The 15,212-nt window shown below is 36.1% G+C and overlaps 1 long non-coding RNA gene across 1 annotated transcript; it reads right to left on the minus strand.

The window, feature by feature from the left end:
- Window positions 1-8,876: 8,876 nt before the first annotated feature.
- Window positions 8,877-10,860, minus strand: LOC131739979 (uncharacterized). Its single transcript, XR_009330611.1, has 2 exons — window positions 10,682-10,860; window positions 8,877-9,183 (listed from the first exon to the last, which is right to left on the minus strand). It is a non-coding gene; the product is annotated as an uncharacterized LOC131739979 (long non-coding RNA).
- Window positions 10,861-15,212: the final 4,352 nt, after the last annotated feature.

Here is a 15,212-nt window from a genome sequence, read left to right on the forward strand (position 1 = left end):
GAGGCTCCTGTGTAACTCGAGGATCACTGATAGGCAAGCAGGGGGACATTTCAAAGAGGAAGACAATCAAGTTGCTTAAGCAACAATATTTGAGAGAAATCAATATGTGTCAATACAATTCTCCTTCTTTTTAATTATTTTGTAAAGCATTTATTAGTAGAGAAATATACTGCACCAGAACATGATGCAGGCAGACAGGCATGTGCTTCAAATATCAACAGTGCTTCATTAAAAAACCACCAGTCAATAAATGACTTGATTTTATCAGAAATCAAACACTTGGGCAAATAACCCAATAGGCCTCACCGCTTTCAGTGTGTTTCAGTGTGTAAAGTATGTACAGCCCCTAATGATCACTTCCATGTGGAAGATCACTGTGCGTCTCCTTATCAGAATTCTTACTGGAAAATTATGTCGCAGAGTGGTCAAGAGTTCACCTCTAAATATATACAATCTGTACCACAAAACCAAAATGACAGCCGGACGTACTGTTATGGAGAGAAGGATTTTAAGCCAGATGAAACAATATAGCTTCACCTCCAATTGTAGTTGTGAGATCTGAAAAAGTGGCTTTTTGCATAGTGTATAATGGCCCATTGAAAAGCATTGGGTCGCCACATCACATTGCATCAAAACATTTGGGGCTCAACACATGCTGGATTCGTGAGATGAGAACTTTATTAGATGAAACAAGCAGAACATGCGGAAAGCTGTAACAAGTAAAGGCAAGTATGCAACTGGATATGTTGTACATTTTTATCCTAAAGAGCCCCAATGAGACTCCCCCCGTTAAGGCCATTCTGTAATTATTTGGCCAGTCAGTGTATAACAAATCGAAGTGACCATTGGGCACTGTTACTGCATTCATTGCAAAGGAGATGTAAAAGATGTTGGAAACTGTCACACACACAATTCACTATGGTATTGAATCCATATATTGAATCCATAATCACATATCTGACATTTTGACTTCATTGATGGTTAAACAAGTTATTTTGGCCCTTTCCAACCCTTATCCGTTTCTTCAGGGAACACAAAAAATATACTGTCAAAATACATAACTGAAAGGACTGTGTTTTAAAATAAGTAGGCTTCTATTTAGATGTACTATAGTTGGTTTTGTTGGTACAGCACTATACTTTTAACAGAATAAGTATTTTAATTCAGAACGATATGATTCTGAAAATATTACTTGCCAAAAGAGATGACTGTGGACTCTAATTCTGTACATCATTTTAAATCTGGTACATATTGTAGCACTATGTACAGTTCCCCATTAACGACCCAACAGCAAAATTAAATCAAAATGTTATATGCACAGAACTGCGTAAAACGTAAAAGGCAATGCAATTTAGCAAAAGATTAAAAAAAACACAACAGCAGTTTCCAGAATTAAAACAGTATCCAAAGTCAGTATTCAAATTGTAGAATATAGTGCTCGATAAGGCCCTAATGTTACAGTTCACTTGCAAATGAAAATGCACAAAAGCAAATAAAGATCACAGATTTTAAAAAAAAATGCATAACAGTATCTCAAACTGTTTAATGATGAACTTTTACATTACCATAGCTTGTCTTGTTCACTTTGTTTTTGCTGCATTTTCTTCATGTGAAATTTGAGGAAGCGCCGTGTAACTCCACAATAAAGATAGACTGATTTGACATATGAGAAAAAAAAATGCAGACTGTGATGGTTAAACAAGTACATTGTAACAATGAAGAGATCAGAAAACTGGGTACCGGATATCCGAGTGCTGACTGTATAAATCATAACTGCATTGAAAAATAAAAATAATAAAAATGTAGTCGCAGGAGTGCTGTGTACATTATTTAGCTATTTTTGTTGTCTGTTTTGTTTCAGAACATCCCCCCAGTTTGCGCAGGTTGTATGCAGAATGAAGATAAAGGTTATTCATCAATATTTCATATGGCACCATAAGATCCTGGGAACAACATTTATTGTCAGTTGTTCCCCATAAAGCCCTTTTGAGGACTGAGTAGATAAATCATCCAATCTTCAAATAAATGTAAAAGATTAATGAGGAATTCTTCCCACGAATGCACATCGTTTGTGTAATGAGGATACAAAAAACAGTATTCTAAAGGCGAGTATTTTTGTTACAATGATACTACCAGTAAACTTATGATGTGTTATGATTCATTGAAGATACTTCATGACCTTTGCTAGATTCCAGACACTGTACATTGAAAACTATATATTTTAAGGGTCTTTGTGTTTATTTTTGAATAGTGCACAAAATAATGTAATACATCACTCTCCTTTTACAGCAACATTTATTCTGAGCTGACTCAGTCCTTTGCTGAAACATCATTTAAACATGTAAATTGTGCAACATGCTTCAGAGGCTGTACTACTGTTCTTTAATTTTTTTATACACTTTGAGTGTGGCTATAGCAGGAAGGTAAGCAAACGAAAGGATATCAGTCACCAGAAACACCCATACTGATATTATGGAGGTTATTGATCCGGCCACTGAAAAATGAATATTAATTAAATAATTACACAGAAAGAATAGGTGAGGCTTAAACTGAAAGGATATTTTCCATCCAGCTCATGCACTTTCCTATTGTTTACAGGGATATCTCTACCCATTATTGCATTAAGTGTCAACACCTGCTGCACAATTAAAAGGTTTCTCTAAAAATGAGTAAATCATCATGGTATTGAAAACAAAGAAGCCTTGTAATATATGTTACTGTGAAAGCTTTATACTGAGCAATGAAACGCAGTACCGGTGCTAAGTGGTAGTACTGCAGTAGCTAGATACAGGCTGAGTGGTCTGATATTTGTTGCACTCCAACTGTTTGTAATTCTAACCATACACCCCTGTCTATTAAACATCTCAGCCCTCCCACCAGTGCAGCAAGGTGTTATTTCTCCCTCAGCCTGGGTATTTAACATCAGCGGTAGTTCATGGTTAAATGACACTTTAATACAAACCTGTCAGGTCATTCATAACTGGAGCTGCTGCAGGGCATTTGAAACTGGCACAATCTCTACATGAACACACTTCATAGGCAATATGTTAACCACTCTCAATTTTAGTTTGATAGCTTACAGCCTCACCCTCCCTGTGTCACAGAAAACCATACAGAACATTTATTACCCCTATTTTTAATTTTGAGACCTGTTGTTATCTGAATAAATAAGCAGATCAATTCTTTAAACAGGGCCTGTGTATTCCTGAGTGGTTTCTAAATAATGCAGAGCATTCAAAATGCATTTTTTAAATATATTTCGTAAAGGGGCCAGGATTTCAATTAACCAATTCTATTCAGACTCAATGCATTTCCATTATTCATTCCAGCCCATCAAATAAATGATCTGCTGCCTCAGGACAGGCAATAATAATAATAATAACCCTAATGCAAACATATAGAACCACATAATTAATGCTACTGTTCTATTTTTACTTTAAAATGTTTATTCTTAAAATCATATAAAGGTTTGACATACAGACAGGCAGTCAGACAGACAGAAATACATGCTCCATATGCACTCAGATTACAAGACTCTTGAATATCTTGAAGTAATGAAGGCTCTTAGCAAGTTCCATCACAATTGGTGTTGGTATCAAGTGAAGATATACAGTATGTAAAAATATAAGTGTGACAGACACCCAGACAGCCTCCATATAGCCCCAGATTATGATATACTAAATAACTTGTACTAAAGCAGTTCCCTAGGCAGTTTTAACACAATAGGGAAACCCTACTTGACTGATGGCTTAACAATATAAGCATGAAGAACAGCTTGCAAATGTATGACATAAATGCCCTTTCTGTAAGTACCAATATAGAGGCCAAATTAAATCTAAATGTGGCAGTTCAGTTTTCTTCCCAGCTTGACCGGGGGATCAAAATGAAAGCCTTTCTAGTCAGGCCAGAAAATGTCCCCTGTTGTGTGATTTACTATCAACAGATCCAAACATGCGCGAATGAGAAGGCAACGTTTAAATATTTTGTGATGTTTTCCGCCTTTGCCCCTTGTACTATCGTCTGAACCCCGGGAGGTTAGTAGTCTTCATATTGCATCCTTTCTAAGTTTCGCCTCATTGACTGTGTTTATGAAGAACCTAATGCAGATGGAGCACAGCTTGAATTCTTTGCAGGAATATGCAAAGTTAAGGTTAAATCAGTAGAAATTATTTCCAAATGTGTTGGAAATGTATTATGTATTTTTTTTTTTAGCAGTAGTGGGAACTATTGGTGTAACAGTGCCTTAATAATGTTTATGATGTACATGTAATTTGGTGTGCAATTTTAATAAGGGAAGCATATATATATATATATATATATATATATATATATATATATATATATATATATATATATATATATATATAAATATTTTTTTTTGTTTATAAGTCCAATTTGAAAATCTGTTACAGACTGTTGCTGCCCAAAAACCTAGATACTGAGATATTTTCCTCTTTACAGTCGTATTTAAAACAGTGTGTGTTGTGTTAGGAGTTTTTGAATGTTTTATCCCAACAAAATCAGGTCTTAAAATTCTTGTAAACTTGAATGAAGTGGGTCAGCAGTTGATCACTGTTCACAGTCATTTGCAAAATAAAAATGCCATCCCACATACTAGTCTTATCAACAAGATTGAATGATTAGTACGGATAAATACCAGACCTGCAATAATGGGTAGTTCATCTCGAGAAACACAGAGCAGCACAATTTATAAAATGCCACCACCTACCCACAATCCACCACTTTGATCAATGCTCCTTTCAAACTTAGGGAAGAACGGACACAATTACCAGTCATTAGCTTGATCTATTCATTGAATAGAATGTCACAGCTGCAGTTACAGCAGCAAATTAATGCACTGCAACTCCTCCGTGTTTCTCAAAATTAGGATTTGAGTTACTGAACTGAGCCAAGGCTGGCATGTCTGTACTATGCTCCTTTATACAGTTTCATTCCACATTTACAGTACCAGAAAACAGACATCTCAATTAGTATACCACTGTAAACAGAACAAGATAATTAAGCTTTGGTGCACTTTTATTGTTTACAGACACAGAATTAACACACAGCACTTTTTATCAGCATGTCTTGTAGTACTTACTGTATGTCAGTGCTGAAACAGCTTACTGCACACAATATGATATAACCTACTGCCTTGACTGAGCTTTCTGCAGCCTTATTACAGTGTATCTACCTGTCAATGTGGGGAGATCTCAATACATTTAGGGACCGATGTAAGGATATGTGCAAAGTGATTTGCGGCTGCAAAACACCCATATTGCTGCCAAAAACTGTGTTAGCTGGCGTAAAGTGGGACTTTAGCGGTCACTAAAAATACGGTGTATGTAAAGAATGTTTTTCACCTGCTGTTCTGCACCTGCTATCAAATTAGCACTTTGCCATCATTAATCCATTTAAATTATAATGTATTCAAATGAAGAAAAGAGCACAGAATTGAGTGGAGATCTGGAATACTAAGCAAGCGCAAAACATTATAATGAGAAGGATTTTGCCTTTCACTTGGGCAATTGCTGACCTTCCAAAAACTTTACACCTCCTCTGACAAGGTGCAAACCATTGTAAAAGAGAGTACAAAACTACACACCTTCAGAGACCTGTCATTGGGCTCAGGATGGCTGCTGTGTTACACTTCCTGATGCGGCCGCGTTTGGCTCTTATTGAGGATAGGCAGGAAAACCTTCGGAGGAGAAGGGCAAGACGGAGAAGACCCCGCATATTCAAACCCAGGGTCACTTTGTTTGGGATGGGTTGTCCTCTCCGTTTGTCTCTCCAGGGGTGTCAGCTGTGATGTGGATGGCGGCCCTCCTCCTGTTCCTTGCATGCCTGTGCTGCTTTGCGGGTTTTGCTTTTGCTCGCCGCCGCAAGTCCTGCCACCTTTTCATCACCTGTCTTCCTGATATCATCGACTTCCTACACTATAGAGGACTATATAGTCTCTTTGGTAGTATAACTGATGTTGGCTGAGGCTTTTCCAAATAACTCATTTTCATGACGAGTGACCTCAGCCGTAAGGACTCTCAGCTCCTCCTCAGAAAACTTCTCTTTTGTTCTCCATGCACCAAGAGGACTTTTCTGCCCTTCCTCTGACATATGCTCCACAAATCTCATACAGTGCCTACTGCTCTCTGTACTCCTAACTCACCTCACCACTGGACTGTAAGTGCGACCGCTAAATAGCTTGATGCACAGGTGGCACTCATTGCGACCCTCATTATCATGATTGCGGCTCATTATTTGTGCGTGTTGAGTAATTTGCATTGCTCTTAAGTTTACACAGTTTCCACAATTCCAGCAACTCATGGCTTTATAACCCTATATCAATACAATAGTCCCAGTCAATGACACACCTTGCTGACTGGGAAACTACTCAGGGCCTCCCAAGCATCTTTTCTATTTGATGGCTGTCCTCTTTCCTGTAGATATGTACTGCAGTGTCCATTGAGGACTCGTCACAGGGGCGAGGCAGGAACAGTTGTGTTGGTTGTGATTGAATGGAAGACATATGTTACACTGGTATCAGTCCTTGCAAGTATACCAATTATGTTATAGTAGCAACTACTGATTTTAAAGTAAGATCATATAAAACTAACAAGAATTAAAACTATGAGGCCAGCATACTCTTGCAAAACAACATTATGGGATTTATTGAAAAGGGCATGTTCCTGCAATGTGTAATATTGTATATTGGAGATTTTGATCTTTTATTCTATATCATTTTTATTCTGCTATTTACTGTATGATTTTTGTAACGAGTGATGGTGTTACTGGTGATACTGGTAAGTATGCAGTACAGCAGTACATTTCACATCAATTCTTCAATTGTTAAATTTACCACCTACAAATCAAACATGTCTTATTGCTCTTCCACCATCCCTATCATTTCCATTATGCTTTTATTCTCTTAGGGCAGAATACACAATACTGTACATCCCACGTTCTATAGCTTGCCAGGCATAATAATCATTTGAAATCTCATTATCTCGGTTAACAATGTCTTATCCACAGAAATTTTTTATTTATGTTTTAACAATATGATTTTGTTTATATATGGAAGGAATGTCTGCCGTTACAATTTACATATCATTAAATGGTAATGTCCCAACCCCACATGTTCATCTGTTCACTATTTGATGCGAAAGATCTATCAGATGTATTCTTGTTTTTTTTATCCTGAAATTCTTGTGTAAGGTAGCTTGTACCTCCCAGGTAAAGGTGTGCCAAAGTGATGCTATTTGGGTTTATTTAAGGACAAGGCAATACATTTGTTATGAAACCAAATACCAAAAAACCAAAACCAAATAATGTGGGTTTGGGTTCAACTTTAGTTAACCAAAGACTCTGTGCAGCCACTTGTTGAAAAAACATGATGCATTTGTAATTGTACTGGCATGAATATGTTGGCAGCGTATATGAATACCACTACAGCAGAATGGTTAGTTAACACCCGTATTTTAAGCTGAGCTGTTTAAATGCTAAAAAAAAAAAAAAAAACTCTTCAAGCATCAAGCTTCTTTTCTTTTAAAGTTCTTATTAATTGGTATGTTAACTTTATTTTCCCATAGTTTTAGCCTACTACAGATTTTCATTTACTGTAGTATAGTACCAGTAATGTGGATGACAAGTGTGAGACTAAGGATGAGAATATATAACAGGTTTATCCTTTAAGAACATAAGAACATAAGAAAGTTTACAAATGAGAGGAGGCCATTCAGCCCATCTTGCTCATTTGGTTGTTAGTAGCTTATTGATCCCAGAATCTTATCAAGCAGCTTCCTGAAGGATCCCAGGTTGTCAGCTTCAACAACATTACTGGGGAGTTGGTTCCATACCCCCACAATTCTCTGTGTAAAAAAGTGCCTCCTATTTTCTGTTCTGAATGCCCCTTTATCTAATCTCCATTATAATACCAGTTGCTGTCAGGAATTCGATCTTTATTAACCTGTGGCATCATCTTCTGCAGACCAGCTGTGTTTGGGGCAGGAATTCACGTCTAATTATATTACGACAGTGTTTGCTGTTTCAATCGTTTAACATTTTCCAATTCATTTATAGAGGAGCCTTGGAATTTCACAGCAATTAAGGAGAAGTGAATTCTGTTTTTAAAGGGACCACACATGTAGATTATTGGGAAAGCCACCTCCAGTCACTCTACTTCTGTCTCTGTGAGATCTTCATTTGAAGTAAAAATATGCCAGTGATTTGATTAAAAATGAATGGCAAGTGTATGTCTCTAGCCTTTCCTCATTTGCATATTTCTTGTTTTAATGTTGTATTTAAGCATCTGTTACTCCCAGGCATTACACTCTTAAGGGAATGCAATGTTAGCTTCCAGTGGCATTCTAATTGCTTTGTTAAATTTTCTTTTACTAATTTAATGTATTTTCAATCCCTTTGAGTGGGTTCTGTCCCTTCCATGTTGAGTTACTATTATCTTTCTCTAAGCCTACCTAGCTTTGAGTTTGCTTTGATCTTGACTGGAGTTAGTATCATTGCATAATGAGTTACAGTATCTATATGTAGTCTTTTGGATGACTGCCTTGATAATAAACAGTGCAGAAAGTAAAAAAAAATAAAAACACATGTTGGTTAAGCCCACATGCATTTAATTAGGTGGGTTGCACAGGTTTTGTCTAAAATGAAAAAGGAGGGTTATGTTTAAAAAAAAATGATGCTCATATTTTTTTTGTGCGTAAAGATTTAAAATATACATACAAAATCCATCATCAGTGACTACAAATAAATAAAATAACATGCTGTCAACCCCATTGGACAGGTGCGGCCAGCTGCCCTCTATCGAAACATTCTCCATTGTGTCATGGGATAATACACATATTTACACCAGCAGGCGGTTCAAGCCGGGAATAATAAAACGCCTTCTTGTTTTATTTGTTAGATATGGCAAAACACAGTTACCGGAATAATACACAAAGGCCTTCTTTGTCAACAGAATGCAAAGATTATGGGAAGGTCCTTGGAAAATTACAGAATTACTGAAGGAAGAACAAAAATTGGCACACTAGTAAGCTTGGTAAGAATTATAAGGGAAAAGAAAAAAAAAATATGAAAACATCTATGTCCTTGATGTTTCCTCCAAATCAAGTCTGTTTTGCTGGCAGTGCTGCTTCAAAATGGCAGCATTGTCTTGGTCTCGAAGAAGAATCTCTGTGTATGGGGTTGAAAGATGAAAGAAAACAAAACTCTTGTTATAGTTTGGCACTGTATCAGAATCTATCTCAAGTGAAATGGTTGACCTGAGCCTAGCCCCAGTAAACACAAGATGATCAACAAAGTAATACATTTATACAAATCAAGTATAACACAGAGCAGTGCACAAAAAAAAAAAACAACAAAAAAAACAATTGCAACTAGTAACAGAAATCCAGTCCCAGGGCCACGCTGCCCCTCTGTTATACACACAGCTGTGTAGCCTATAGAATTAACACATTTTGTTTCATAAAGTCGAATGAAATCTGCTGAATATTGAATTTACATACTGCTTTGTAGTTTTCCATATGCTTAACAAAAAACTGGCAAAATGCGACATGAAATACTGTACTACTATTATCTCTTCCAGTGGACTTCTGCAATATAATTTTGTGTTCTTTGATTACATGATGTTAAATAAAAGTCAATGACACACCTTGCTAATTGTGTTAATGTATTCTTTTATTATTTTAATTCTAAGTGATGCAAAACATTTGGCAATAGCTGTAGATTATATATATATATATATATATATATATATATATATATATATATATATATATATATATATATATATATACACACACACACACACGTGTGCGTGTGTGTGTTACTTTAAAATGTAAAATGTAGATTAAAAGTACTAGATGTCCTAGCTGTTAGCAATAAACACCCACCCATCCCTGTTCTCTTGTGGTGGTCAGTAACAGCTGTGTTTTATATAAAAACCCACATCATCTAGGGAGATTATGGTTTTGAGATTATTGGTTTTGAAATAGTTTATAGAAAGACTCCCACAGAAATGTTACAGTGTTGTGCAGCTAGATTTTTAGTTATTTATTTGATGGGGCTGCATTAAAATCCTATTCTTGGTTCCAGTAATTATGAAATTCTGTTTACTAAATCTTAACACAAAAATACACTGACAAAGGTCTTAATTCAACTGTCTTTAGTTTTAACCATGTGAAATGTATTATATGTCATATCCCTATTGAAACCTATTAGCAGTAACTACACTTATAATTTCGCTGTGTAGATATCGCACTCTGAATGTCAATGACAAAGCATTCTAAATGTTTAAACCCAAACAGGTTCTATATAAACAGATTAAATAAATTAATGTCAACTTTTAGTCTGTTTATTATATATACACTCTCAACTTAATTAGAAGTAGGCACCAAACACTTACATTTTACATTTTAAGAAAATATAAGTTTGTGTAATAAAATCATTTTTAGCATTGTACATTCAATACACTCAATTAACATCGATCATGAACATGTTTTTTTTTTTTTTATAATACTAAAATTCATTCATAAACATGACGTCACCGGTCAACACAGATAAAACAAGTGGTTGCTAGGTTTTAGAACACCACTGTGTGTTGCAAGTTCCCCAAAAGTTATATTTTAGCACTTAAAGAAAAATGATTATACAGAACAATATAAAGAATCACCTGTATTTCAGAAGTGCAGGGTACACGTAACATTAATTTCTAGATGAGAGGTTAATCGTGAATAAACTCCATCAGTTAATCCCGAGCTGAATGCAGATCAAAAACATGTTTAGTTAAACTCGTGTTAACCAGCTATTCAGATTTTACGGTAGTTATACTTTAGGTTTACTGGTAGATTACTGTTCATAAATCTAAACAACCCTGCCCTGAGCTGTGTAGACAATAACACGGAGTGCTGATAGAGCACACAGAGCGTCTGGGGGAAGATAACAAGCGATCCATTCTGCTTTTGAAACTGACTTCCATGAGGAAGATTAGTTAATGTGTTCACTACACAGAACAGGGCTGCTGCTTCACACATGGAAAATCATCAAAAACTGTTGTATCGGGAAAGCGTACGGTTCAGTGGAGCAGTGAGCATATCTTTAAAATACAGACTTGCTACGGGTATGGAATATCAAAGTTCACTTATGTATTCAATTTGTATAACATTTACTGCTTCAATCGACACATATAAGAAGTTTAAAGCAACCCTGTTGCTTCAATACAGCTCTCTGTCTCGTCATGTCCAGCAAGATCAATTATAACCTGTCCCCCTGCAATACTCTGCCAATGGTAGATGTAAGAAAATAATAATCAATAGTCACCAGGACGTAATAAATGAAACAGAAAACGATATAAAAAGAGAATCCAAACAAGAAGACAAATACATGGTTAAGAAACTGTGATATTTGATACCAGCCGCTCCTCTATAGGCCCTACTGTAAAAGAATGTAAACACATGTTTTACATATTCTCAGGTTATGTCACATATTTGAGTGACTAAATCAATAACTGTCGAGATGGTTTTAAAAAAGCACAGAGTTCCACAGCCTTTTAAAAGCATATGCTGTATGAACTGTAATGGCTTTGTTCTAAAATTATTCAAAGTTTTCTCTCCGTACCCACTGACTTGAAATACTGTGCATGAAAATAGATTTTAAAATGTGCAAAATAACGTTAATATAGTCTGACTAGCAGCTTTCCAGGGATTTGTGAACCGTGATTCGTGTACTGAAATACCTGCCCCCTCCCAGCAATCATAAAAAAGGTTGTTGGGAGTAATATTTTAGTTTTTTTTGATTAAGAGTTGAATGCAACTTTTAGGGGTGCGACCTGGATTCAGTGGTGACATCAAGGAATTACGGAAAAACGACGTGGTGTACTAATGTGACACTGTGCTGTATTAGGCCTATATGACAAGCCGAATCTCTCTCACACACACACACATTTATATATATAGGGTTAGCAATAAGGTTCTGTTTATTTTGAATACAAGTTTGGGAAAAAGCTCCCTAGTTAGTTTAGACAAAAGGGATGAGAGCAGTACAGAGGGTTGTGCCCTCTGCTTCAGTGTTTATTTATTGGGTATTAAGTTTATTTGGTTTCTTTAAACCTTTTGTTAAATAATGAGCAGCACTTTAAACTGCAATCTCTCGTCTCCTGTGTTTGCTGTTCCTGCAGCTAGCCCTGACCGACCGGCTACCCTTCCACACACAGCCATTCACTTTCATTGGGATTCCAAGCCCTGTTATAACACAATATGACAGTTTGGATAAACAAATGTCAGAAAGAGTTCTTTGACAGCATAGCAACAGGAGCCTGTCACCAAGCAGAATTACTGATTTGTATGAAGTGGCACTTAACCAATTTATTGGTTTTTTTTTCATCAAAAGGAAGACTTTAAAACAAGGAAAGATCAAAGCTCTATTCATAAAATACAACAAATGCGGTATTGTAATTGTATAGTTATAGCTTCTTTCTGCTGAAAATGAAACCATATTTCATTATTTAATCAGAACTTTGACAATTCCTGATCGCAACAATCAAATGAAATAGAAGAAAACTAATTCTAGAGATAATGAACATCTATAATCAAGTGTTTAATGTGCTGGTATTACAGGAATGGTAATATGACTCCTATTGCATTCACCCATTCCACATTTTACTACAAACTGGATTAGCGACAATGTGTAGGAAACAAGCTCAGGTGTGTCTAACTAAACTCATAGTAAAATCAGAAATGGATCAAACTGCTATGAAATGGGCATCTTATTTCCATCCCTGTATTGCCCTTTAAGATTAATTCTGATCGGATTCAATGCAGCACCAATTTTTAAAGCCAAGAACATTTATTTGACAGATGATCATGTTGCCTGTTCCCATCTGGTTTACCATTCCCAAATGCTTTTTTAATGATCCTGAAAATGTAATTAAAATAGATACACATCTTTCAATGAATGCACTGCCACAGTCTGTATTTCTATATTTATAAATAAGGAGAGATATTAAATCTTGGCTACAGTTTTTTTTTACTGTTGTGCTGACACACACTTATGTATATGTCACTATACTTGACTAAAGTTATGATCTCTGATCCCAGGATTATCAATTGTGTCCCTCGGTATCCCATCATGTCTGCATGCAGACTTTTAACAAGAAAATCATATCAAAGAAGCAACATGTTCCTTCAAATCAATACTAATGAGTTTGAGCAAACACAGAAAGCCATTACAGTTCTGAGACACTTTGCAATCTGAATATGCAGAAAGTGGAATCAAAGGCAATTACAAACGGTAGAACTATTGTTAGCTCATAAGGTTTAGGAAGTATTCTAGGATTCCTGAGACTAATTGAGGAATCGAAGGACGTCAAAGCATAGTATAAATAACTTTGCAATAAAGGAATGGCTATTTGGTACATATTTACAGAACAGAGGTGCGCAAGTACTGAAATAACCTGCCTACTCAAATTACCCACACGTTTTTAAATCTATTCCTATTTGTGCAATGAACATTATCACTGGTCTCCCTGTTCAAGTGTTGTTTCTTTTACTTTACTGTGGATATGCAGATCTTATAAATGGAACAACATAGCTGCTGTTAGTCTCTGGTACCTATTCACTTCCTGTGTTGTAGGTCAGATTTACTCAAATGTTCCAACTGTAAATCAGACCATGTGATCTACAGCACTAAAAATAAGCCGTAGTTTAAAGTCAGTTGGCAGTCAGTTCTGTTAAACGCAGCTCTAAATAAAATTATTCACAGGAGAAAGTAATTTGGATAAGGTATCTTACTTCTCTCAGTCCTCCTGTTGGCAATGAACACATTAAAGCTCTGTGACCAAGATCTTCCGAATATGAACAGGGGTGAGAAATGATCTAACAGCAAACTGTCTGGAATTAAATCAAAAAGTCGTATTAAAGACTTTAAATGATAGTATCATAAGATTTAATTATGTACTACTTTCTCTGTTTATACATCAGGGTATTAGATAAAAAACATAAAACATGGAGCGTGACTAAAGGTTTTAAGAGACCTTTTCCACATAAGGACACCGTTCCTTGTTAAAAGACGCACTTGGCAGCACAGCCAGTAAAGATGTAGTCTTCATGCAGCAGCAGCACGGGCCCTTGTGCAGCTTTTCACATTGTATTTATTAGTACAGGTGCCTGAAGACAGTAATTATTCTCCACAGCAGTCAGCTTTCCATCGGTTGTTTACCTCAACTGCTGGCAAAGAAGCACCATCATAATTTCTCCATAAATAACAGACATCTATAAAAAAGCTAATTTAGCAACTAAACTATTAAACTCACGTCACCACAGGCAATCGAAATTGCAATTCAGATAAATCAGATGTAGGCATTATACTGTATAGCTGTTGCAGTAGCTTTGTTGGTAGGTCCTTCTCAGTCTACTTAAAATATCGCAGCATTTTGAGCACAAAAAACAAAGAGCTCTATATGGATTTTACTTTCACCATTTACCTGTTTTTAATACAAATGTCAGCCACCTGTTGGTAGGTTTAATGGAGTGCATGGTTGTTCTTTTTTTGTACATTGCCACGGCAACCATGACAACATCTTAACACATAGTGCACAGACTTGCATCAGTCAACTGTTATATTCAAATCAGATAAGAATATGTTTGACGCCCAAAAACAAAAGCTAAGGTTACTGCAGATAATATTTGTGATTGGATTAAAGTCATATTAAAATAACAGAACATCATACTATGGTATCTTGTAGTATTTTGACTGAGACATAGTAACATTATATTGTGCTGTTGTGCTGGTTTCTTTGGATTGCTGGCAACTACTCAGAACAATGCCAGAATTACAAAGGCATCCTTTTTTTTTCCAGACACATTGGCTGTACACTGGGCTTAAAGCCTGAAGTCGGAGTTTGCTTTATTTCCATTTTAGACAAATCTAAACATGAGTGTGTTTTATTGAACAAACAAAAGCATGCCTGGGGGGCAAAGAACAACAGGAATGGTGTTAATGACCAAGTGGTTTGTGAACATAAATAGATGAGTAGTACAATAAAGTGGAATAATTATTTAATGAAGCACGTGTCGATAATGTTTTTTGAACTATGGCAGAAGGTTAAAACAAATGTGGCCACAAACTGATCTGTTTTTTAGCGAAAGATTATTATTGTGCAGCCGTTTCTGTATTATACAGCAATGGAAAGATGGCCTGCTCTGGTG

Source organism: Acipenser ruthenus, chromosome 12, assembly GCF_902713425.1.
Source record: "Acipenser ruthenus chromosome 12, fAciRut3.2 maternal haplotype, whole genome shotgun sequence".
Lineage (NCBI taxonomy): Eukaryota > Metazoa > Chordata > Actinopteri > Acipenseriformes > Acipenseridae > Acipenser > Acipenser ruthenus.